Consider the following 23612-nt stretch of genomic DNA (forward strand, 5'->3'; position numbering starts at 1 on the left):
ATTAGGGTGGGTACGGATTTTGAAAAGTTCTCAGATCAAGTTCTGGTGTGGTTCCCTTTGTAGGGCATACCTATAGAGACTCTCACGCAAAATTTCAGCTCATTTGGTTGAAAACTGGCTTGTCTCAAGCGGGTTCAAGTTTACATGGAAATTACTATGGGAAATTTTGAATTTTCGTTCTTTCACTCCTACAGGCCTGGGGAAAACAAGTAGAAAATTCTAGGATGGCCAGAAATGAGCGGAATCGTCTGGAGAACAACTTTTCCTAAGAGATCAGGTCGATTCGTTCAACCCCCATCGAGCTCAACGGCAATACATCCGGGGTTTTCGGAACCAACGGTTTTCCCCCGAAACGCATCAAATTTTCCTTAGCATGCTATGAATGCTTGATGACCACCGCGACGTCACATGTCAAACAGCTACCACGTGGACTAGCATCGCCTATAAAAAATTACTCTTTATTAATTTTTGAACCATAGAATTATCATTAATGGTGATCAGGATACTATTCAGCTGTATTCTGAACCTCCAAATAAGAAAAAAAATGTTATGGTGCAAATTTTACAATCACGTGGTAGCTGTTTGACACGTGGCGTCGCGGTTTTAATCAAGCATTCATAGCATGATTAGGAAAATTTGATGCGTTTCTGGGGAAAACCGTTGGTTCTGAAAACCCCGAATGTATTGCCGTTGAGCTCGATGGGGGTTGAACTAATCGACCTGGTCTCTTAGGGAAAGTTGTTCTCCAGACGATTCCGCTCATTTTTAGCCATCCTAGAAGTTTCTATATGTTTTCCCCAGGCCTGTAGGAGCGAATGAACGAAAATTTAAAATTTCCCATAGTAATTTCCATGTAAACTTGAACCCGCTTGAGACAAGCCAGTTTTCAACCAAATGAGCTTAAATTTGGCGTGATAGTCTCTATAGGTATGCCCTACAAGGGGAACCACACCAGAACTTGATCTGAGAACTTTTCAAAATCCGTACCCACCCTATTACCCATCTAACGATGGGTTGCAAGCTAGATACGGACAACGTTTTCATCAAAATATATGAGATCCGGCCTAAAAAAAGTGGATAAGCAACACTTAAGTGCTTATAACTTTTGATAGGGTTGTCAGATCCTCAATGTTTTGAGCTCATTGGAAAGGTCTTTTGATTACTCATCTAACGATGGGTCGCATGCTAGATCCGGACAACGTTTTCATCAAAATATATGAGATCCGGCCTCAAAAAAGTGGGTAAATAACACTTAAGTGCTTATAACTTTTGATAGGGTTGTCAGATCTACATTGTTTTGGTCTCGTTGGAAAGGTCTTTTCAATACCTTTCTAAAAATGTATAGCAAGACGGGGTTTCTTACAAAAAACACCCTTTTTACAATCTTCTGAAATGTAGTCAAAATCGTTTTTTTAGCATAACTTTTGATGTACTTAACTAAACTTGCTGATTTTAAATAGAGACTTATGGGACCCCAAGACGGATCGAATGAGACCATAACGGTCAAAATCCGTAAAGTCAATCCGGAGATAATCGAGTGACAATTTTTTGTCCACCCACCTACACACATCCACACAGACATTTGCTCAGAACATGATTCTGAGTCGATATGTATACGTGAAGGTGGGTCTAGGTGGTCAAATTAAGAAGTTCATTTTTTGAGTGATTTTATAGCCTTTCCTCAGTAAGGTGAGGAAGGCAAAAATATTAAATTAAGCAACTTCAAGTCCTTTAAAAATACCACAACTAGGTGGTTTCTTAGTTGGCCCAGAACGAGAGATTGCACGTGGGCACCGTAAATTTATGAAACTAATTAAATTTCTCCCCGGCAAACCTGGTGGGCCTGACGACGAGATAAAATCTCGGTATCTGCAAGGCTGGTTTTTTTTCCTACCTTCACAAAATTTATACACAAACACACCCCAAGATAGCGTCTCTCCCCGTTTTTTTTTTTTGCTCGTTAGGTTCTTATCTTATGGGCTCGTTTACTTTCTTAATTGATCTGCCAGATCGGTGCTTCCCCTCGTCGTCGTCGTCGTCGTCGTTCTCGTCCTGGGCTGCGCCTTATCGAGCGAGTCATGGGAATGTGAGGAAGGTTTTCCAAAATGTCCTAATATCAAAGCTTAAATAAAATTTATTCAAAATTGTCAACCGAAATTTGTCAATCGTTAACCATAAAAAAATAAATATCTTTTATTTCAATTAATCAGACATATGATTTTTTTTTAAATATCAAAAATCGCATGAAGTAGCGAGTTTTCACGACAGAGTTGCCAGATCATCAAAGTTTTTCATTTTCTTATATTTTTTTTTCGTTTTTCAGAAATTAGTCAAGGGTAATAAAAATTAGCATAAACAGATAATTTGTATATAGTCTGAAAATATATTTTCTATTTGGTTTGAGAAAAGTCAATTTGAAATCGAATTTAAAAAAACACAATCATTGCAAATCACACAGAAAAAAAAAATTACCATTTAGGCTAGTACGCAGCTCGGATGAAACGCAAAACACCATATGAACACAAAACGCTCCACAAATGGACAAAAAAGAGGTCAAGGAATTATTAAAAAAAATATTTTTCACATAATCTGAAAAAATATATAGATTTGAAAAACTTACAAACTAAAAATTTATAAACTACCCGAGCAAACGGAAATAACGTGGGAATAATTTTTTTTAATATTTGAAAATACTAGGCCAATAACATTTTATGTTATTTATAACAAGATTTGTTATTCGCTGTTATGATTTTTTTGTTACTGGATTGTTATTGTAATACATTTTTTACATTTTTGAATATCTTCGAACAAATCTTTGTTATTATTTTTTGTTATTTTAACAACTAATCCGATCATCCTAATAACAGTTTAAGTTATTCTTCCACAACAAAAAATGTTATTCCCAAGTTGTTTTGACTTTCAACCAATATCAGACCAATAACAAATTTTGATATGTTAACATAAACTGTTATTAAACTCTTATGCGAAAATGGATTTTGCATGAATATTCCATTTTTTTTTTTGTTATTTTAACAGTATTTGTTATTGAAATGGCTTGAATTTTGTTATTACCAACTGCCCGGGTAAATAAAAAGATTCACTATTTTTAAAGGTTTATTATCCTAAAATCAAAAAATATAAAAATGATACACTGATTATTTTTAGATTTAAATGTTAGATTTAAAGAATTTAAAAATTTTAGACCTTTAGAAAAATGATAACCTATTTTTATTTTTGATGTTCTGAATTTTTAATCGTAGAAGATTATTTAGTTTATAAATCTTTAAGTATTTTTTTTTCAAATAAAAAACATGTTTTCTGGAGTTTTTAGAGTTTTGATTTTTTCCGAGTTGCGTACTTGCCTAAAAAGTCCTTTCATTTTCAATATTTTTTTTAGATCTTCAACACACGTTAGGTCTTTGCAAATATTTTTCAAAGTTTATTTCATTTTTTATTATTATTTTTTTTTTGCTCTGACTTTGGTCAGAGCCAAAGGACATAAACTTCAAAAAATATTTGCATCAAAATTGTATTGAATTGCCCAATTTAGTTTATTGTAGTAAATAACAAATTAAACATTTATGATTCAAAATTTAAAAAATGTTGGCCAAAATTTCACTTCGGCTATTCGAACTATTTTTTTTTTTTTTTTGCCTTTATCGAAATTCCAGACCTCTGACTTCAAAAATTCTCCGAAGAGGACTGATTTTGTGTAATCTGGAAAAATGACTAAAATGGTGGCATTTGGAACCTAAAACATTTTATTTTGTAATGAATTAAGCAACGAACAGGTAAAATTCGACTAATTTGAGGTAACTGAACTTAAATTTCACTTCGAAACTAAAAATAAGGTTATTTTTGAATGATTCCTAACATTCGAATAATCGAATTTTGCCTTAAATAATTATTGGGGTTTTAGAATATTTGAATTACAAAGTTTAAAAAATAGCTGATTTTTTATGTGACATTTATTTTTTCAGAATTTAAAAATTTTGAATCTTTAAACCTCTGAATTTTCAAATTTCCCTTTTTTGATTTTCCAAATCATTTTTAAATTTTCAATGTAGTTAAATTTCTATGCTTTATTTTTGAGATTCAAAATTTTCGATTTTTGAATTTTGAATTGAACAAAAAATCAAAATGCACAACTTTTCCTGACGGCGTTATATAAAAGCATTTAAAACCAATATTTTATTTTAAGTTTTGAGTTTGAGAATATTGAATTAGGCTAGTACAAATATTTTTAAAAGCTTTTGTCACCCCCGCCCCTCAAAATTAGCCCGAAAAATCAGAGGACCAAAAAAAATATTTTTACAATAAACTTCAAAATTTCAATGAAAATTCAAGTGCACCAACCTGAAATCAAATTAAAATATATTTTCCTGCATTTAAAATCATTTTTAGCATGTTTGGGTTTATTAAAAAATCTTAAGATTTTTTGAAAATTTTCGATGCAAAATCTTTTTTTTCGATACAATTTTTGTTTTTGTCAGATCTTAGATTTTTTGAAAACTAATGATTGAAACACTTTTTTCATTTAAATGTGAAGATTATGGCTTGTTATTTAAATTTTTATATTTTTTTATTTTTTTGCCCCCTCCTTGACCTATTTGCATCGGCCTTACTAACTATTAAAAATTCAAGCTGTTTTTTTTCTATTGTTTTATTAGCTTATTTTGTTTTTTTTTCTGGTTATATTTATTTTTTGGTCATTATTTAAATGAGTATTTGACTATTTAAATATACAGTCCAGACTCGATTCTCCGAAGGCCTCGGAAAAATTTCACTTCGAATTATTGGATCTTCGGATAATCGAATCAGGAAAACAAATTGTTGGGTGTCTTGTTTTTGATTGTCAAGCTTTAGTATGACCAATAAACGACTTTAAAATTATTTAGAATTTTTAAATCCAGGATGGCGACCAAAATGACGGTGATAATATATTTAAAAAAAAACTATTTTTTTGTTCTAAAGGCAATCAAATATTTCAATTTGACTAAACTGGGATCGCAGAACATGAATTTGATGTTAAAAGTAAGAAATTAAAAAAAATACGAGAAGTTTTTATTTGTCGTGATTCGATAATCCGAAGTCTTATACAAACCTTCAGATAATATATTTAAATATTGCAATTTACGATTAACTTTTTTTAATATTTTGATTTTTGATACATGAATATTTGGAATCGATATCTAAAATCTATGAATTTTGAAACAAAAAAAAATCGGATTGATTATTCTATTATTTTTTTATTCTTGATTAATTTTAGTACTCTATTTTTTATTTCTGAATTTACAAATTCTATAATTTTCAAAATATTAGAAAGGGTTGCTAGGACTTCAATTTACATAAAATTTCGAATTGTCATAAATACAAACATTTCCGTATCTTCACAACTCAAACCATGCGCCTTTTCGAAAAACCTCCACCCTCCTTTTCCGCACCGTTTCCTAGAATTCCAGACAGAAACCTGCTGTTTTCCGCCAGGCACCCCTCCTCACCCACCCAGACCGGATGCTTTCCCGCTTCCGCTTCTTAAGCCGATTATTGAATGCCATTTCCAACTCCTCGTCGTCGTCGTCGTCGGCGTAATGGAGCAAATGCTCAGTCAGGTGGAACGATCTGTCAGAAGACTACCTGCTGGGCTAAATTAGTGAGGGAGGGGAGATTTCCAGAGCTAAGTTTGAAAGTTTTTAATTGAAAAACCGAACCAAGCCTCATTATTAAATCGTCTGTTTTTTTTTTGTTTTCGGTAGAGCAAAAAGTTTACGGCGTCGTCTTACTCAGTAGGCTTTGAAATATTTAGCAGTGAGAAGCTTTGAAAAAAATGTAATTCGAGTACACCCAAACGAAATTATTGTGGCAGCTGATGTTAAACGCAACTCACTTGCACTGATTGACAATTTTCTTGACAACAAATGCATTAAAAAAAATGACAAATCGTGCTTATTGTCACTTGGGATGGAATCCAAACAAACCCTGACAAACTTTTCCGACAAATTCCATCAAAGCCGATAATTTGACGAAACCAAAACGCGTTATTTTATGGATGACAAAATACGTTCGATAAATCATCTTTCAAAGCAGGAAGGGAGGCAGGAAGGAAAATTCATCCAGATGTTGTTTGGTTGAATGTGAATATTGATTCGGGCAAGTTTCCCTCACAAATTTGGTCGAACTCCCCAGCGTTGAACCCCCCCTCCGAAAATGGCACTCATGAATAAAATATAAACTTCCGGGTCGGCTTCGCCGGAGGTAAAACGGATAATTTCTCAAGGTTTGGGTCATCTTAGATATTGAGGCCTGAATATTTCGACCAACATCTTTTTGCTTCAAATTATCCTTGTTTCAGAATCTTAAAAAAATATCGGTAAAAGTGCAAGAGATCTAGTAAACGAAACATTTTTTTTTTTGAGTGAAAGGTAAACAAATCATTGGCCTACTTTGCGGTCACAATGAATCGACACCCCTCACTCAACACATTAAACGAGCCCGAGGTCAGGTGTCAAGTCATGGTTTGCTGAGACCGTGATGATGGGGGGTTAAGAACTTTCCCAGGACGTGACTGGGCGAGAAGATTAAATTAAGGAATGATGTACCTATTTTGGACCAAATCAACGAAGCTGTCATTTTGACTTTATTTTCTCAGAAAAAGATCAACAAAAACTAGCTGTGGACTTTTGAAAGTTCCTAACTTGTTAAGTTGTCGTTTGACAGCTTTAAGTCTGTATCCCGTTGGTTTGTCAAAGCCAATCAAAAAAGTAACGAACTGTCACTTTTTACACGGTGCTCACGCACACTATCAAAACAATCGTATGGTAGTGTCAGTGAACACTGTGTAAATAGGGGTGTCAAACAGGATAAGTACCTCGATGGTTTGACAACAATCGTTAGTGCTATTGCTAAAATTGGTTTTGGATGTATTTTTGACCTAATGAGAAATTTCGACCTACACCTTTTCCTGTTCTACTGTGTAACTAGCCCTAGAGGAAAAATTTCCGGACAAGTTTAACGACTATCCAAAAATTCTTCTCAGCCACGAAGAAATGCACTCAAGTACGGAGAAATTTGCCATCGTAAAGCTGGCTTTACGATTTCACCATTGACAAGACACGAAAGTCATTACTCTGGACAATTTTAATTAGCGAGTTTTACTGTTTCAAGAGGACAAAAACAGTCCAAGGAAAAAACCCCTCCAATTCGACACCAAACGAAAGACGTTTGTCGGAAACGGGATTGTCACCCTGGCAACGCGATTCTCTAGCTTTTCCATGGCCTCCTACGGCGGAACTTCCGAACCACCACCACAAGTGAATGTCATTTTATGACCAGGTGAACCGAACCGGAATTATTTGCTGCCGCAAACGAACCGGTTTAATTTTCCTCGGGAATTGAGGGGAAACAAATGTGGGAAAGTACAGGAGGGATTCGATAGCTTGACCATGAAAAATGTTTGGTTCAAATGTTTACAAACTGGCAACACTGAAATTTTGATCATGATCAAAAATGGCAAACGTCAAATTTCTACAAACATGACGTTTTCAGAGGGTAAAAAGGCACAATTTTGACAGTTCTTCCATTTAGAAATCAAACCACAAGCGTTTCACCGTAACAACCTTCGGCAAAAAGGGAGCTCCATCGTAAAATCCTGATTAACCCTTTCGATTGCCATTTTCAAAAAGGAAAAGAAAATACCTACTTCTAGGAAAGCGAGAGAGAGAGAGCGCGCAGAGACAAATGGGAAAATAACTTTTGTCTGGCCACATTTTACAAAGGGAAAAAAGGTCAAACTGTGTCGACTGCAAACGGGACTACCTCGGGAGAAGGAAGAAGTTGAACTTGTTCGACAGCACACCAAAAAAGAAAACGTTACACACCGAGCTTGTAATTTCCCCAGTGGCTTTCTTTTGCGCTGTGCGACATAAAAGTGTGTTATTCTCTTCTTTTTCGGTTTTAGTACTGTTCAGGAACGACGTGACGCAAAAACAATGCAAATGAAAACTAAAAATTAATTTTTAAAATGCTATGCTAAGCTATGTTGGATCTCATGAATGCCAAACAGGCAAGGCTGTATATCATAGGTACTCGCGATCTTGCTGTGCATTAGTGTGAGTGCATGACTCCGTGCCACTAAAACAAAAACAATAACAAACGAACAATGGACCGTGCCAGGAAAACCAAAACATAAACAATGTCAGTGTCAGTGGAGTGAGAGAGGCAGAGATAACGATTTTGACAACCACACTACTACACACTCAATCACGAGTACCTTAGGTAGAAAGCCATGCCAAACAGGCGTGTTTGCATCTGTCAAACGCGTGTAAATAAGCGGTGGTGAATTCAAAATTGCTGTGGTGAGTTTCGAATCATTCAAAACTACGCTTCAGACGTCGCTCAAATTGTTGACATTTTTCAATGTTTGTAAACAATGTGAAGAAAATCAAATCTGTTCCGTTCTTTTGTAATAATTAACCTCAACATTTTGAGGAAATTCCATCTTTATACGTAATTCCAGAACGTCCCCCTTTCGCAACCCAGACCAAGCACTCCCAGAGGGCACTCCGCCTTGACCACCGGGGCAATAAATATTGTGCTGATACGTCCCCTTCCTCTTCCATGGCGGTGGCTTCGATGTCCTTGGCTGCGATAATGCATCGCTAGAGGAAGGTTACTGCGATGCGGAACGTCATCCGTGAACAAAAACACGAACGTCACGTCGCGTTTTATCGTGCGGCATTGTTCTTGGTCCCTCCAGAGGATCAGGAATAGTTTAGCTGTCATTTTTCCAAAAGGGCGTAACCTTGGATGTAAACAAGAACGATTACGCCCTAATGAAAGTTACGCCCTAATGAAAGTTATTTTAGAGTTTCTAAACCACTGAAAAAGCGATATCAGTTTATGATTACATAACAAACGACAAAATGCACTGTTTACACTTTGTCTTTGGCCCTTTTACATTGTTAATATTGCGACATCAAATCATACTTACACAAAGATGCTTCAACATATAATTTGTGACCTACCTGCAACGAAAAAAAACAAATACACGTTTATAAAAAAAAATGTCAACAAACAACAACAAAAGAATTAATAAATGAAGAATTCAAAAGGGCGTATCCTTGGCTGTAAACAATAACTGTCATCCCGCTCACTCAAGTGAATGTTTTTTATTGAGTTTATTGAGTTGAACAGCTTGCTGACATCCAAGGTTACGCCCCATTGTTTTTTTTTATTGATTTTAAAATTACTTTTGAATTTGCCCAACATCAACCCGATTTTTGTGACAGTCGGTCCGACAAGCAAAATTTGTGGGGATTTCTTCCAGGGTACTGTGTTTCAATCACAACCCCCAGCATAAGATTCTGAAATCAATTTTCGAATATAACTAGATTGTGTCTCCAAAACAGCCATAAGGACACGTACAAACACACGCACATCCACATAGAATGACCTACATTTATAATTCGAAGGCAAACGCATAAACATAACCAAACACCAATCCAATCTGAGCAGGCGTTCCCGTCGCTCCCTGTCTCTCTCTTGCTCACACAAACACACACACTCAAACCCCAAGAGAGAAAGCATTTCCATCAATGTAAATAACGATTCGTCGTCGTCGCCGCTTGCTTGGGTTTCCATTACGTCATACAGAACGTCGACCGACGGCGGCGGCGACAAATGTAAACAAACGCATCGCATACACAATATGGACCAAAATGCAAATTTCCACTCCGGCCTTTCTGTATTTCAGTGTGTTTGTGTGGGCTTGTTGTGTGCGCTGCCCCATCATTGATGTAAATGAATGCAGTTTATTTATTCGTTGGAGAATAAATTGCAACAAAATAAATACTGTGACGCCGCCATGAATTTAGCATCGAAATTGCGCACGGTGTGTCGTACCAGAAGATCTGAAAGGCGTTTCCTCGCAAATGACATTAAAACAACCTATTTTGAAAGCATCGCACGCGTTTGTTAAAAAATAAGACATTTTGAAAAGTTACCGTCACTTTTCAACTCAGTTGGTAGGCTTTCAAGCGAAAACAAATACACAACAACAAAAAAAAAACAGTAATAAAAATTACACTTTACCCCTGGCACATCAAAGCAAGCCAAACATGAAAGGTAAACACAAGTGTGCAGCGGCGGCGGCGTGTCGTGTGACAATTTAATAATGCCGTCCCAAACAGCAGCCGGGGTGATTTATGGTGGGTGTTTTGGGATCCGAAAACGTCAGTGGTTATTTATTTAAAATTACAAACGGAAACATTCCTGTGGTTGTGTGATTTGAAATATTTCGTTTGAAATTAGCATGAAATCTCTCATGAAGTTTTTCAACAGATCATTTCAAAAGTATAATTTTAATAAAGGGCGTAATCCTGGATGTAAACAAACAGTCTATTGATCGCTTATTTAATTTTTCACTAAAACATTAAAACAAAAAAAAATATTGTTTTAAAATAAGCATATTAAAATATAACAAAATCAAATAAAAATTAAATAGAGCTTTTCAGGAACTTGATTTTCAGTTACAATTTCATTGATTTAAAAATTATTATTTTTTTCCGTGTATCATTTTGTCGGTGTAGTCCACTTCCATACCTATTCCCAAGACAACAAATCATTTAAAATTGTTCCTTTGTACATATGAAAGGTACCTTAAAAGTTTCAGCATATTTAAAAAATCAAACATAAAAAAATTTAAGAAAAAAGGCGAAATAAAAAAGTATTAAAATTATTTGTGAATTTCAAAATCACGAAAAAAAAATTTTAAGTGTTCATTTTTCTAAAGTGGCTTAAAATTTAATAAAAGATTCCTTTTCTGACATTTAAAATCGAGTCAATAGGAAACAATTTTACAAAGCTTCATAGCTTTTCGCCATTTTTTCTTCTGGCTGGGAACCTTTTCCTTCAAAAACTGTTTTTTGTGAAAAACATAAGATCGTTATATTAATATTTAAAAAAATAGCCGAAAAATGCCTACAATTGGAAAACGATTAACTTAATCAAAACACATTGTCAAAAACTAAATTTTTGGTAACAAATTCGATTTTGCATCTTCTTGAATTTGAACATTTTCGATTTTTTGCAAAAATTATAGTTCAAGTATCCCAAACTCTGGCGAAGTAATAAAAAGTAAAATAAAAAAAATCGGAAAAAACTGTTCCATGCACCTTCTATTCTGAAGTCCCAAACTTCACCTACAACTTTGCCGAAGACTCCAAATCGATCATAAAATTCCTTCTCAAGATACAGGTTTTCTAAAATTCATTTTGTAAGCCCAGACTGCAAAATTGGATACAAAATCAACAAACATTCCATGAATCTAGAGAATGTACTCAAAAATTACAACAGAAAAACAGCAACAAAAAGTACCAAAACTTTCTCATTTATATCTGTCAGAGTCGATTCTGTTGCGACTCATAAACGCAGACACACGCACACACACGCAGCAGGCCTTGGTGTTCAAATGGACGTGTTTCGCAAAATTTGGATCCAAGTTGGCTTAACGCGAAAAGTGTCTACCCAAAAGGCTCAACCTTGTGTTAATTTTTCACCTACTTTGAACTGTTTTTTGTTTACAAGAACTGTCATGTTTCCATAAAATATGAACAGTGTTTCTAACAAAAATGTGCTCGAAGGTGGTTGAAATTAGTTTAATTACGATTTATTTATTATACCGCCAAACAAATACCACATTTATCTTCTCGAAACCGCATCGGCCAAATTCCGGGCAAACATTATTCATATTTTCACCTACTTTACGCGGGCTGCGCGCTAAACGTAAATAAAGCGCCGATCTCACTCACCCGCTCACCTTCTCACATCAATTCGCGTGAGAAGAGAACCGTGAACCGACCCCGAAAAGGCCGAACTCTCTCGCTCTTAAATCATTTTTCGCGCTCTCGCGCGATCAGATTTTGGCGATTTATATCAAAATCGCGATCACAAGTGCGAGTGTGTGTGATCGCGAGCAAATCTAGCAGGCCATGTGCGCGCGCGCACACATGATCATGGCTTGCCCTGATTTACCGAAAGCACGCATGGTTGCACACACACGTGCACACAATTAGGAGAGACTCGTCGTCGTCGTCGACGTGATCGTGCGGTCGCGACACGAGCAACTTGATCGTGACCGATCGACTTGGTTCGTGGGGGAGCGAGCCAAGTCCAGGACTGTATCATAAACAATGGACGGTGTGGTTGAAGGAGATTTTGTTGAAAAAAAAATAAGAATTAATTTTATTTCTATCAGTTTTTCAACTTCTTTTTTTTATCATATATATTTTTTAACCAAATTTTAGAAATAAATTTAAAAAAAAATCACTCAGCACATTACCGAGACAATCACGATTGCGAGTGGCGATCAAAGGAGGTTTAAAATTAGAATTCACGCCACCACCTCACCCCGCCTACTGATCCACGCTCGCTGTTTTTGCTCTCATAATTCACTCAACTCACTCGTTCGCTCACCGCAGAGCGAGCGAGGTGAGAAGGGTCGAGCTCGCGCGCGCTCGCTGGGCGTTAGTCGATTGGATTAGTTAATTGCTGACTTAATTGGGATCAATTCGATGTCAGCGCGATTGCGGCGGCTTCGGAAACTTTTCCTCTTCCAGCGGCTGAGGCGTGAAAATCTGTGTGTGGCGTAATTTTCTCTTTAATTTACGACGACCCCACGGCGCCGAACCGGCCGGCGACGACGACCCCGGTGAAGTTGACAAGTTAGTGACACTGTGTACAGTGATGCGTGAACTGGCTCGATTAATTAGGGCGAAGGTGTGACAAGTTTTAAGCAAAGTTTTTTTTTACATTTTCAGACTATTTTAAAAGAAATATGAATTTTTATGCCTCAGCTGTTTCGGCTATTAAACGTATCTAATAAAAAAAGTAAAAAAAAAATCTTTAATTAAATTTTATAAAAAAAAAACATTTTGTTTTCAAATAACCTCTGCGTTAGCCGTGAAGATTGCGATCATGTCTCGCCAGCTGAAATCTTCGAACGGATCGCCGTAGGCGGTGAGATTTATGCGTGTGAGAGTAATTAACGAGAGTCGCTTGCAAACTTTCTCACCGCGGCCCGTCGTCAGTTTCCTCAGAGGGAATGTGCGATACGGGTTTGCGTGCTGTGTTTAAATTTTGTTTGTTTTCGGCAAAAACAAAATGAAAGATTTAATTCAAATATTTATTAAATTATATTTTATTTTTCATTTTTGTTTTTGTATTCCTTCTTTGTCTTTAAAAATTTTTCAAAACCACCGAGGAAATTTTGTTTTTCTTTTGAAATATGAAAAAAATGATTGTAAACTATTAAAGGAGGTAAGAGACTATGGCAAACAAAAAAACAAACTCGTTTCTGCAAATAAATGCAGGCAAACAAACAAAGCAGGCAAACTGCCAAACTGTCAAATAGTTTGTTTGTTTGCCAGTTTGTTTTTTTTTTTTAATTTTTTTTTATTTGTCTTAGTCAAATACGTCCTTAAGAATACAAAATGTGATTTTGAAGTATTTTAAATGATAAAAGCTTTTTATCTTTTTTCAAGTAATCGGCTCCCCTCCCACTAACATTTACACACAAGATCCTCTGAAATTACTCTTAGCTTAAGTCAAATGTAATTACAAAAGCCGACTAGGCCCTAACCAGGTCCCTGTACCGAAAAGATCCTAATAAAAATATTTTTATGGTAAAACTTTGGTTATTTTGTGTTTTTTTTGTTGTTATTTTGCAAATGTATGTCATTTTTTTTTTTTTTTTGTTATTTTGCAAATTTGTGTCAAAAGCACTTTATGATACTGTTTCCTTCATTTTACTTAAACACAGAAAAAAAAGTCGGAAAATTGATTCAACAGAGAGAAAACCATGAAAAACCCGGAAATTTGATTGAAAAACTAGATAATTTTAATAAGTTTAATTAGGTTTAATAAAAAAAACTCAATTTTCGATGGTGAAAGCATGTTTTTAAATAAACATATTTATATAAGAGGAAAAATTCTTAAGAAAAAAAATAAATTTGAAGAAATCATGAAGAGATCATGTTTAAAATATCTCAAATATTTGTTTAATAGTAATTCTCATTTAAGATATGTTGAAAAATCCGGGAATTTATTGAAAAACTAGGTAATTATTATATGTTTAATTAGGTTAAATAAAATCATAAATTTTCGATATTGAAAGTATGTTATTAAATATACATATTTATATAACAGGACAAATCCTATAAAAACAAATTAAAGAAATTGAGCACGCTCAAAAAATCAGAAATTAAGGTATGTTGCTATGTATGTTATTAGGATATGTTGAAATATGTAGTTATTTAGAAAACATTCAAAAGTAAATTACCTATTAAACTTTTTGACTTCAACCAGATTCTGAGGCAAATTTTTTTTTTTGTGGTAAGGCCGTTACAAATTTTTTTCAAAGTTTATCTACTGATTTGAGTAAAGGAGAATGGACAAATTTGGTCCAAGGATGTACACGAACGGAACCAACTTTTTTCGAAAGATCTCGCCGAGACATGAAAAAAAGTCTTCTGGACCAACTCTCTAAACCCCGGGGTTCAAAAGTTACAAGCTGTTGAGCTTTGAGCATTTTGGGTTAAAATGTACAAAAAATCGAATTTTTGCTGTTTCTAAAATCATTTATAAAATCTCTGTTTCATTATGGATTTCGATTTTCTTGACTTCATTAGACGCGTATCAGCAAAAACTATGAGTTTTGATATGTCTTAGCATGATTGAAACATGATTTCTCTTGTTTTTATCCGTTTGAACCGTTTGTGCAAGAGGCATTCCCTAGAAACAAGTCGAAACTTCAAGGTTTTGAAACCGGATCCGACCCAGACTGCTTCAGTGAGTATGGAAGGCTTCAGTGCAATGTTGTAACAACTTATTGGGATGGTCTGAGTCATCCGAGAACTCCTTGGAGTTAAGACCGGTGAGTCTACCGCCGTAACAAGCAAGATGTCAGCGGTTTTTGACCACGGATAATACCCGCATGGCTTCAGTGAGTATGGTAGACTACTATGCTGATGTGTTGGAGTGTCCTGGGTTCTCCTAGGACTCCCTGGAGTTAAGATCTGTGGGTCTACTACCGTAACAAGCAAAATGTCGACCGGTTTTGACAACGGAACATACCCGCATAGCTTCAGTGAGTGTGGTAGACTGCTTTGCTAATGTGTTAGGATGTCCTGGGTCATCCAAGGACTCCCTGGAGTTATGTTCTGTAGGTCTACGGCTGTTACAAGGACTCCCTGGAATGGTCCAGAACATCCCAACATAACAGCAATACAGTCTGCCATACTCACTGAATCTTTGCGGTTATGATGCGCGGTTAAAAATCATCGATCTTTTTCTTGTTACAGTGACCCACATATCTAAACTCCAGGGAGTCCTAGGATGATCAAAGACATCCCAACACATTAACAAAGCAGTCTACCATACTGTCTGAAGCTATGCGTGTATGTTCCGGGGTCAAAAATCGTCGACCTCTTGCTTGTTACGGCTGTAGCTCCACAGATCATAACTCCAGAGAGTCCTTGGATGACCCAGGACATCCTAACACATTAGCAAAGCAGTCTACCACACTCACTGAAGCTATGCGGGTATGTTCCGTTGTCAAAACCGGTCGACATTTGGATTTTTACGGTAGTAGACCCACAGATCTTAACTCCAGGGAGTCCTAGGAGAACCCAGGACACTCCAACACATCAGAATAGTAGTCTACCATACTCACTGAAGCCATGCGGGTATGATCCGTTATCAAAAACCGCCGACATCTTTCTTGTTACGGCGGTAGACTCACCGGTCTTAACTCCAAGGAGTTCTCGGATGACTCAGACCATCCCAATAAGTTGTTACAACATTGCACTAAAGCCTTCCATACTCACTGAAGCAGTCTGGGTCAGATCCGGTTTCAAAACCTTGAAGTTTCGACTTGTTTCTATGGGATGCCTCTTGCACAAACGGTTCAAACGGATAAAAACAAGAGAAATCATGTTTCAATCATGCTAAGACATATCAGAACTCATAGTTTTTGCTGATACGCGTCAAATGAAGTCAGGAAAATCGAAACCATAATGAAACAGAGATTGTATGAATGATTTTAGAAATAGCAAAAATACGATTTTTTGTACATTTTAACCCAAAATGCTCAAACTTCAACAACTTGTAACTTTTGAACCCCGAGGTTTAGAGAGTTGGCCCAGAAGACTTTTTTACATGTCTCGGCGAGATCTTTCGAAAAAAGTTTGTCCCGTTCGTGTACATCCTTGGACCAGCTCCCATACAAATTTGCCCATTCTCCTTTGTTTTGATGAAATGAACATGTTTTATATTACGTTATTTTTCATACAATTTTTACTTTGGAACATAGCTTAATTTAATTTAAAATTGCTCTTTAAACTTGATTAAAGTAAGTTATGCATCAAAAATTTTATTAAAATAGTAAAGGGTGTTATGTTACACATGACCAATATGGTAACGAATTAAAATTTAATCAATTGTATAAAATTTCAACCATTTTTTTCATAGATTGCCAGTATGTGTATATTCATGTTCATGTTCATGTTCAAAACCACGATATTTGATACCCAAACTTGTATGGTTCTTTTTCAAAAAAGTTGGTTTTATCATAACGCTGGGAATTTATCGGAATAGAGCAAAAATCTACCTCTTGTTATATTCGACTACCCTGATAAAATTACATCGAATTGGAAATGAATTTACACTATCATGATTAACTGATTTTTGTTTCATTTACAGGTCCTTCTGTTTTTTTTTTTTCAAAATTTTAAATTAATTGAAACATTTAAACTGTATTTTTTTATTTCATTGATGATTCAGGAAAAATATTCTTTTAGATAATTTTCTCATGATAATCCCTGCGCTGAACTGTGACTATTTTGTAACGCAGTTTTAAAAAAATCAGAATGTTTATGATTCCTTTTACAAGTAAAATATTAGAACGCTAAATAATCACATTTCCTTTACTATTAAGATTTTTTTAATAATACAGTTCAGACTCGATTATCCGAAGGCCTCGGAAAAATTTCACTTCGGATAATCGAATCACGAAAAAAAACATCTTTTTCGTTGTCTTATTTTTGATTGTTGAGCATATGTATGACCCCTAAACTACGCTAAAATTATTAAGAATTTCTAAATCCAAGATGGCGGCCAAAATGGCGGTGATGTAATATTGAAAAAATGCATTTTATTTTTTAAAAGGCAATCAACAACTCAAATTTGACTAAAATGGGGTCGTAGAACTCAAATTTTATGTTAAAAACAAGAAAATGGAACAATACGATTTTTTTTTGTTCGTGATTCGATTATCCGAAGTCCCATACAAACCTTCGGATTATCGAACTTCGGATAATCGAGTCTGGACTGTATGAAAAAAAATATGTTTTCCATAAAGCATTATTTGTTATTTTTGAATTCTATTCAGTAAGCTAATTTAAACAAAATTTTATGCAATTTATGAAACATCAATGCTCAAAAGTGTATACCTCTGGAACAATTCCCCTTCATAAATCCATCTAATTAAAAATATATATTTTGTCCGAAAAACTAAAAGTTTTTTTTCATATTTTTATTCGTTATTTACTCAAGTTAAAAAAGTTTATTGACGTACAGTTTGCTTACAGTCACAGGATAAACAAAAGACGTAGTAAAAAAAATCATTAAATCAAATGTGCTCATCTTACATAGCTTTTCATTTTTAGTAAGAAAGGCTCTCTTATTTACCTCATTGACTACGAGAGCCGAGGAATTCTATGTAAAATGTTTCTCTTGAAAAAATCTGAACAAATTGAAATTTAAATGAATTCTTATTGAGATCGGCTTCAGTTGAAAAGCTTATAAATAAAATAATTATTAAATAGATTATGTTTGTGAAAATTCACCAATTTTCACTTTTTGCACAACTTTCTTGTAACTGCCTGCCGGAAAAGATCCGGCAGCAAAGTTGTATGGTCTGCCGTTTGCGGAGGGTACCAAAAAATGTAAACAAATCACTTCGTGCATCAGCCAATAGTCAACTTCGTTTTTTTTCGTAAGTTTATAAAATATAATACATAAATATCTTTTCTGTCCACTCTAAGTACCACCGTGCTCCACCGCGGATTAGTATGCGTTCTTCAACCACGCTCTCTCACGGGGTTGAGAGCGATTAGCTCTCACCTCACAGCCCGAATCCCAATCGTTCGCTCACGGTCGTCTCCCGTCGGCGCCTACTGCTACTGCTCGCTGAGACAGTGCGCGGATTTATCCTCTAACGAACGAACGCGCGCGCGGCCGGCTCCGTCTCGCCACGGCGTGTCTTCTTCTTTTAGTAATATCGAGCGAGCGTTCGCCGTTGCACGCTCCTCCGTGTGTCATTTTACGCCTAGTAGGCCGGTCTTTTTTTGTTCGTTTTTGTCCGTTCGTTCCGTTTTTTTTTAGCTTAGTTTAGTCGTTTTTATCGTTGTGTTCCGTCGTACCAACACCGACGGGCGTCGTGTTGTTTAATTAGGTGTGCAAATCCCTCTCAAATTTGTGCGCGGGCCACGTTTTTTTTCGGAGTTGCGCTTATTTATTTGTAAACGAAGCCGCAGCCGCCGCCGCCGCCATCTTCGACCTCCTTCCAAATACACACTCAAAAGAGGGTGAGAGACGCGCCAAAGTTCAAGTGCACACTGATAAGGCGCGCAACTGTCAACTGTTTGGAGTAGCGGCCGAGCGCGGCCCTCGTGTGTATGCAAACGGCTCTGCCAAATCCCGAAAGCGGTATAGTTTTACAGCGCCTACCTCTGTATTGTTATATTTATAAAACATTAGGATTTAATTTTCCGTGCAGTCCGCAACGTGCTGCCGAGGCCTGCTGCGATCGTGCAAACTCAACTCAAATTCGGCCGGCGTGCATGTGCCTAGTCTAGTAAGTACACACCATCGCGTCATTAGTCACTCTCGACTCAACTCGCGCGTCACTACCACCGACAGCTGAACAAACTGTCAAACTAGCCTACTACCACCAACGAACCGTCAGCTGTTTTGCGAGTTCCGCGCAGCAGGTGGCAATCGAAACGCACACACATACACACATGCAAACAATGTTTCGTTTTCACTTTCGAGCTTAACCCGGTGGGTGCCTCCCACACACGCACCCCCCAAAAAATACCCTTTACAAAAAAAAATAACACGCACACAAAACAACAAAAAAGAGAATGTGTTTTTGGTTGCTCCACGCCTACTCCGTGTTTGGTGAGAGCTGGAAAGGTTGAATTTAGTTGGCGTTGGAGTGCGAATTCGATATCTGGAGTTTTTTTTGAAAAGGTCCAATAAACCAAATTTTCAGTTTTTGCTTTTTGGGTGTTTTTTGATACCCCTGACTCAAGACGGTTTGAAAAACACCCAAAAGGCAAAAACTGAAAATTTGGTTTATTGGACCTTTTCAAAAAAAACTCGAGATATTAACATTGAATTCAATTTCTCGAAAAAGCCACTTTCAAAGTTGAGTAGCTTTTGGCATAGTGGATCACCTTGCGTCTCCATTAGAATATTCTAACTAGCAGTGTTGGAATGGGGACGCATGGTAACGTCATGATTCGAATTCCCGGACGCTTCGAAACCCGGACACTTCATCTTGTTTTATCAATTATTTGGGTATAAGTTCGCATTATGAATGTCAAAACTGTGTGATTTGATGAATTCCAATATCAACTTTTATTTAAAGTTTGTTTGAACGATATAGTTAATGTCAAAACAATTAAATACAATAAAATTATAAATTTACCAAAAATGTGAAACATTTCACTTGAAATATTTCATAGGCGTTCGAAGCACCGAGAAGGCACAGCAGAAATTTATGGTTACGATTTTCTTAAATTCTAGCAAATTTTTATACAAACTATCGATTGTTTTGATTGTAACAGCTTATTTGAGAGCTAATTTTTTTTTTTTGAATTAAATATACTTTATTGAATCTTTCTTATAATAATTACATTTGGTTTACATAATAAGTGGTCAGCTGTGGCTCTTCAGCTTTAGTTTGCTTTTCGTGATTTAAACACTGTTCATTTTCTTAACTTTAAAAGTATATGATTTATCATTTTTGTAACACTAGGTACAATGAGGAAAAAAAAAAATAAATAAATTTAAGAAAACATAACCTAACCTAAAACTAACTTAATCTTACCATAAACTAAACCAATCCTTGAATCAAGGGGTATTCAGATAAAGCACATTTTTCCCTGAATTTCAAACATTTCTCTTGAATCTTCTGATCCAACGTTTTTACTTCTGCTAATTCATGAACCTCACTTGATCTTGTCCAGCCAGGAACATTCAAAACCATTTTGAGTACCTTGTTTTGGACACGCTGGAGCTTCAATTTATGAGTTCTAGCGCAACACTCCCAAACAGGTACTGCATACTCAATAACGGGGTAAATTATTTGTTTGTAAACTGCTAGCTTATTTTTCAAAGATAGCTTTGATTTTCTGTTAATTAAAGGATACAAACACCTGATGAGAATGCTGCACTTGTTCAATATTTTATCTACATGCTGCCGAAACAATAGTTTCGAGTCAAGTATGAGACCTAAATAGACAACTTCCTTTGACCAGGGTATTGAAACATCATTCATTTTAATCAAAACATCATCCTTTGGGACAAATCTGGCCGATTTGGAAAGTGGAAAAATGATGGTTTGAGTTTTGGCTGCATTTATGCGAATTTTCCAGTCGCCAAAGTATTCGGAAAGAACGTCAAGACCCTTCTGAAGACGGCCAACTAAATATCTGGTTATTTTACCCTTATAAATAACGGCAGTGTCATCAGCAAAAGTGACAACACACCATTACCAGGAAGAGTAGGCAAATCAGATGTAAAAATATTGTACAGAAGTGGGCCAAGAATACTTCCTTGGGAACCCCAGCATCAATGTTGAATAATCCAGAAGCAATCCCATTCAGAAAAACCCTGAACGATCTCTCCGAAAGATAGTGCTGGATAATTTTGATAAGATACATTGGAAAACCGTATAAATACAGTTTATGTATCAAACCATCATGCCAAACATTGTCAAAAGCCTTCTCAACATCCAACAAAGCCATAGCAGTTGATTTAGACTCAAGCTTGTTCTGCTTGATGATTTTAGTTACTCTCGTGAGCTGATGAGCAGTATTATGTCCCTTTCGGAAGCCAAACTGTTCATTCAAAATTATATTATTATCGTTGGTAAAATCCAAAAGCCTTGAATAGATGACCTTCTCAAAGAGTTTGGACAGACTACTCAAAAGACTAATGGGACGATAACTTGTTGGCGATGTTGGATCTTTTGAGGCTTCAAAATTGGTATGACTTTGCCCAGTTTCCAATTGGTGGGGAAGTAACCAAGTTGCAAACATTTATTGAAAATATTGGCTAGATGTTGAAAGAACTGATCACTCTGTTTTTTCAACACTAGATTAAAATGTTATCAAAGCCTGGAGCTTTCATATTTTTCATTTGTTTAACTGCAACTTTGACTTCCTCACCAGAAACATGGGAATCTGCAGGAAATTCAAAGGTAGAGTCATTGATTGTTGAAATACTATTGGCAACTGATGTTTCTTTACGGCTGGTCATGGAAGCGCCAAGATTATGTGAACTAACAAAATGAAGCCCAAGTGCATTTGCCTTTTCCTCGGATGTAATCAAAGGAGAATCCTCAACAATAAGAGGAGGAATAGGCTTTGGTTTGTTTTTAAGAACTTTTGAAAGTTTCCAAAATGGTTTTGAATAATTCCCAAGCTGGCTTACATGTTTTGAAAATTCTTGATTTCTGATATTGTCAAGTCGGTCTTGTATGATTTTGTTCAAATTGTTCACTGAAATCTTTTGTCATAGTCCCCAGTCCGTTGATATTGTCTCCTATAAACATTCCTAAGTCTAATCAAGTGTTTAGTATCTACGTCAATATCAGTTACCTTAAAATTAACAGGAACCTCCCGAACGTTGGCAGCCTCTGCTTGGTTGATAGCCTGCTGGATCACCTCCAGCGAACGATCAATATCAGCAGAAGTTTCCGGGTGTTGATCATAGTCGATGTTGCTGTCGACCACTTGCTGAAACTGCTGCCAGTCAACGTTGTGGTAATCTTTCCGGGTTGGTTGCCGCTGCGGAGTAACGGAAGCTCCAACCTCCACAACCACCGGATAGTGATCAGAACTCAACTCTTCAAACACCTCAGGATGAGCCACGTTCTCAGCCATATTGGTAATGAAGAAGTCGATGATTGAGTGATTCCCAGACCGAGCCACCCTCGTTGGACGATCCGGACTCACAACGTTGTAGTATCCGTTTTGCAGATCGTTGTGCAGAATCACTCCGTTCCGATTCCTCCTGCTGTTGCCCCAAACTTCATGCTTCGCGTTGAGGTCACCAGCGATGATGTACTTTGCGCTCCGCCGTGTCAGCTTCTGGATATCGCTCTTCAGTTTTGCTGCTGAACCATCTCTGGCATTCACCTGACGTGGACAGTATGCAGCAATGAAGAGTACTGGGCCAACCGAAGTGGGAATTTCCACTCCAACGGCCTCGATGATGTCCAGCTTAAAGTGTGGCAGCCGGCGTGGCTTGAGATCACGATGAACAGCGACAAGCACACCTCCTCCTCCAGAGGTGGTCCTATCGAGCTGCGTCGCGATCTTGTAGTTTTGCAGATAAACTTTTTCACCGGGCTTCAGATGAGTTTCCGTGATGGCAGCTACGTCGATCTCCTTCTCGCGAAGAAAATCCACCAGCTCTAAGTTCTTCCTCCTAATGGAGCAAGCGTTCCAATTCAGCAGCTTGAGGGACCTACGATCCATACTGGATGACGAACGAGGTCAGCACTTCAATCTGCTGGGTCTTGGTTTTGCATCCACGCAGTGCAGCGGACATCTGTTTGAAAATATTGAGGAGTTCGGTTGAGGTGTAAAGATCATTACCATTTTCCTCAACTGCTGGTTCTTGGGTTGGTCTTGGCTCCTGGCTGAAGCCCGGTGGTGGCGGTCTCGGCTCCTGGCTGGAACCCGGCCGTGGATGATTCATCTCAGCTCTCTTCCTGGGATCCAACGGCAACGGTGCCAAGTTCGGGACCTGGCGTCGCGGTTGAAGAGGTGGAAAGTTTTGCTCCACCAGGGCTGGAGGAGTTCTACGACGCTGAGGCTGATTCTTCGTCGATGCTTGCTGCCGAATTTTCACGAACTCAGCTCTCTTGGGGCACTTTCGGTCGGTTGACGAGTGCTCACCGTTGCAGTTGAGGCACTTCACCAGCGAATCTTGGATGCACTGGGATGTGATGTGCGCATCGGTACCACATTTGGCGCAACGACGCTTCAGGTGGCAGTTCTTACCTCCGTGCCCGAAACCCAGGCAGTTGAAGCATTGTGTGACGTCACGATGCACTGGTCGGTATCGCTCCCACGACACGATAATGTTGAAAACCGCTCGGATTGCCTTCAGCTCAGGAAGCGTCGTCGATCCCTTAGCCAAATGCAGCAGGTAGAGCTGGTCACGGTACTTGATGTCTTTGTTGCGTCGGCTCATTTTGTGCACGGCCAACACATCCAGTTTCAAAACTTTTAGCTCGGCAGCTAATTCCTCCACTGGCA

General features: G+C 37.1%; 2 protein-coding genes across 8 annotated transcripts in view; one reads left to right on the forward strand and one right to left on the reverse strand.

The window, feature by feature from the left end:
- LOC6051016 (G protein-activated inward rectifier potassium channel 3) overlaps positions 1-23612 on the reverse strand; it is a 225958-nt gene that overhangs the window by 141067 nt on the left and 61279 nt on the right. The window lies entirely within an intron of this gene.
- The window catches only part of LOC6052572 (serine/threonine-protein phosphatase 2B catalytic subunit 2), a 149912-nt gene that overhangs the window by 107101 nt on the left and 19199 nt on the right, over positions 1-23612 (forward strand). The window contains exons 1-2 of one of the 6 annotated variants that reach the window (XM_038259210.1): positions 18249-18762; positions 18814-18910. The exons of 4 other annotated variants lie outside the window; for them this stretch is intronic. The gene's annotated coding sequence lies outside the window, so the exon portion shown is untranslated. Of the gene's footprint in view, positions 1-18248; positions 18763-18813; positions 18911-23612 lie in introns of those variants that run through there. One more of the 6 variants, XM_038259208.1, reaches the window with a different exon arrangement.

Source organism: Culex quinquefasciatus, chromosome 3, assembly GCF_015732765.1.
Source record: "Culex quinquefasciatus strain JHB chromosome 3, VPISU_Cqui_1.0_pri_paternal, whole genome shotgun sequence".
Classification (NCBI taxonomy): Eukaryota; Metazoa; Arthropoda; class Insecta; order Diptera; family Culicidae; genus Culex; species Culex quinquefasciatus.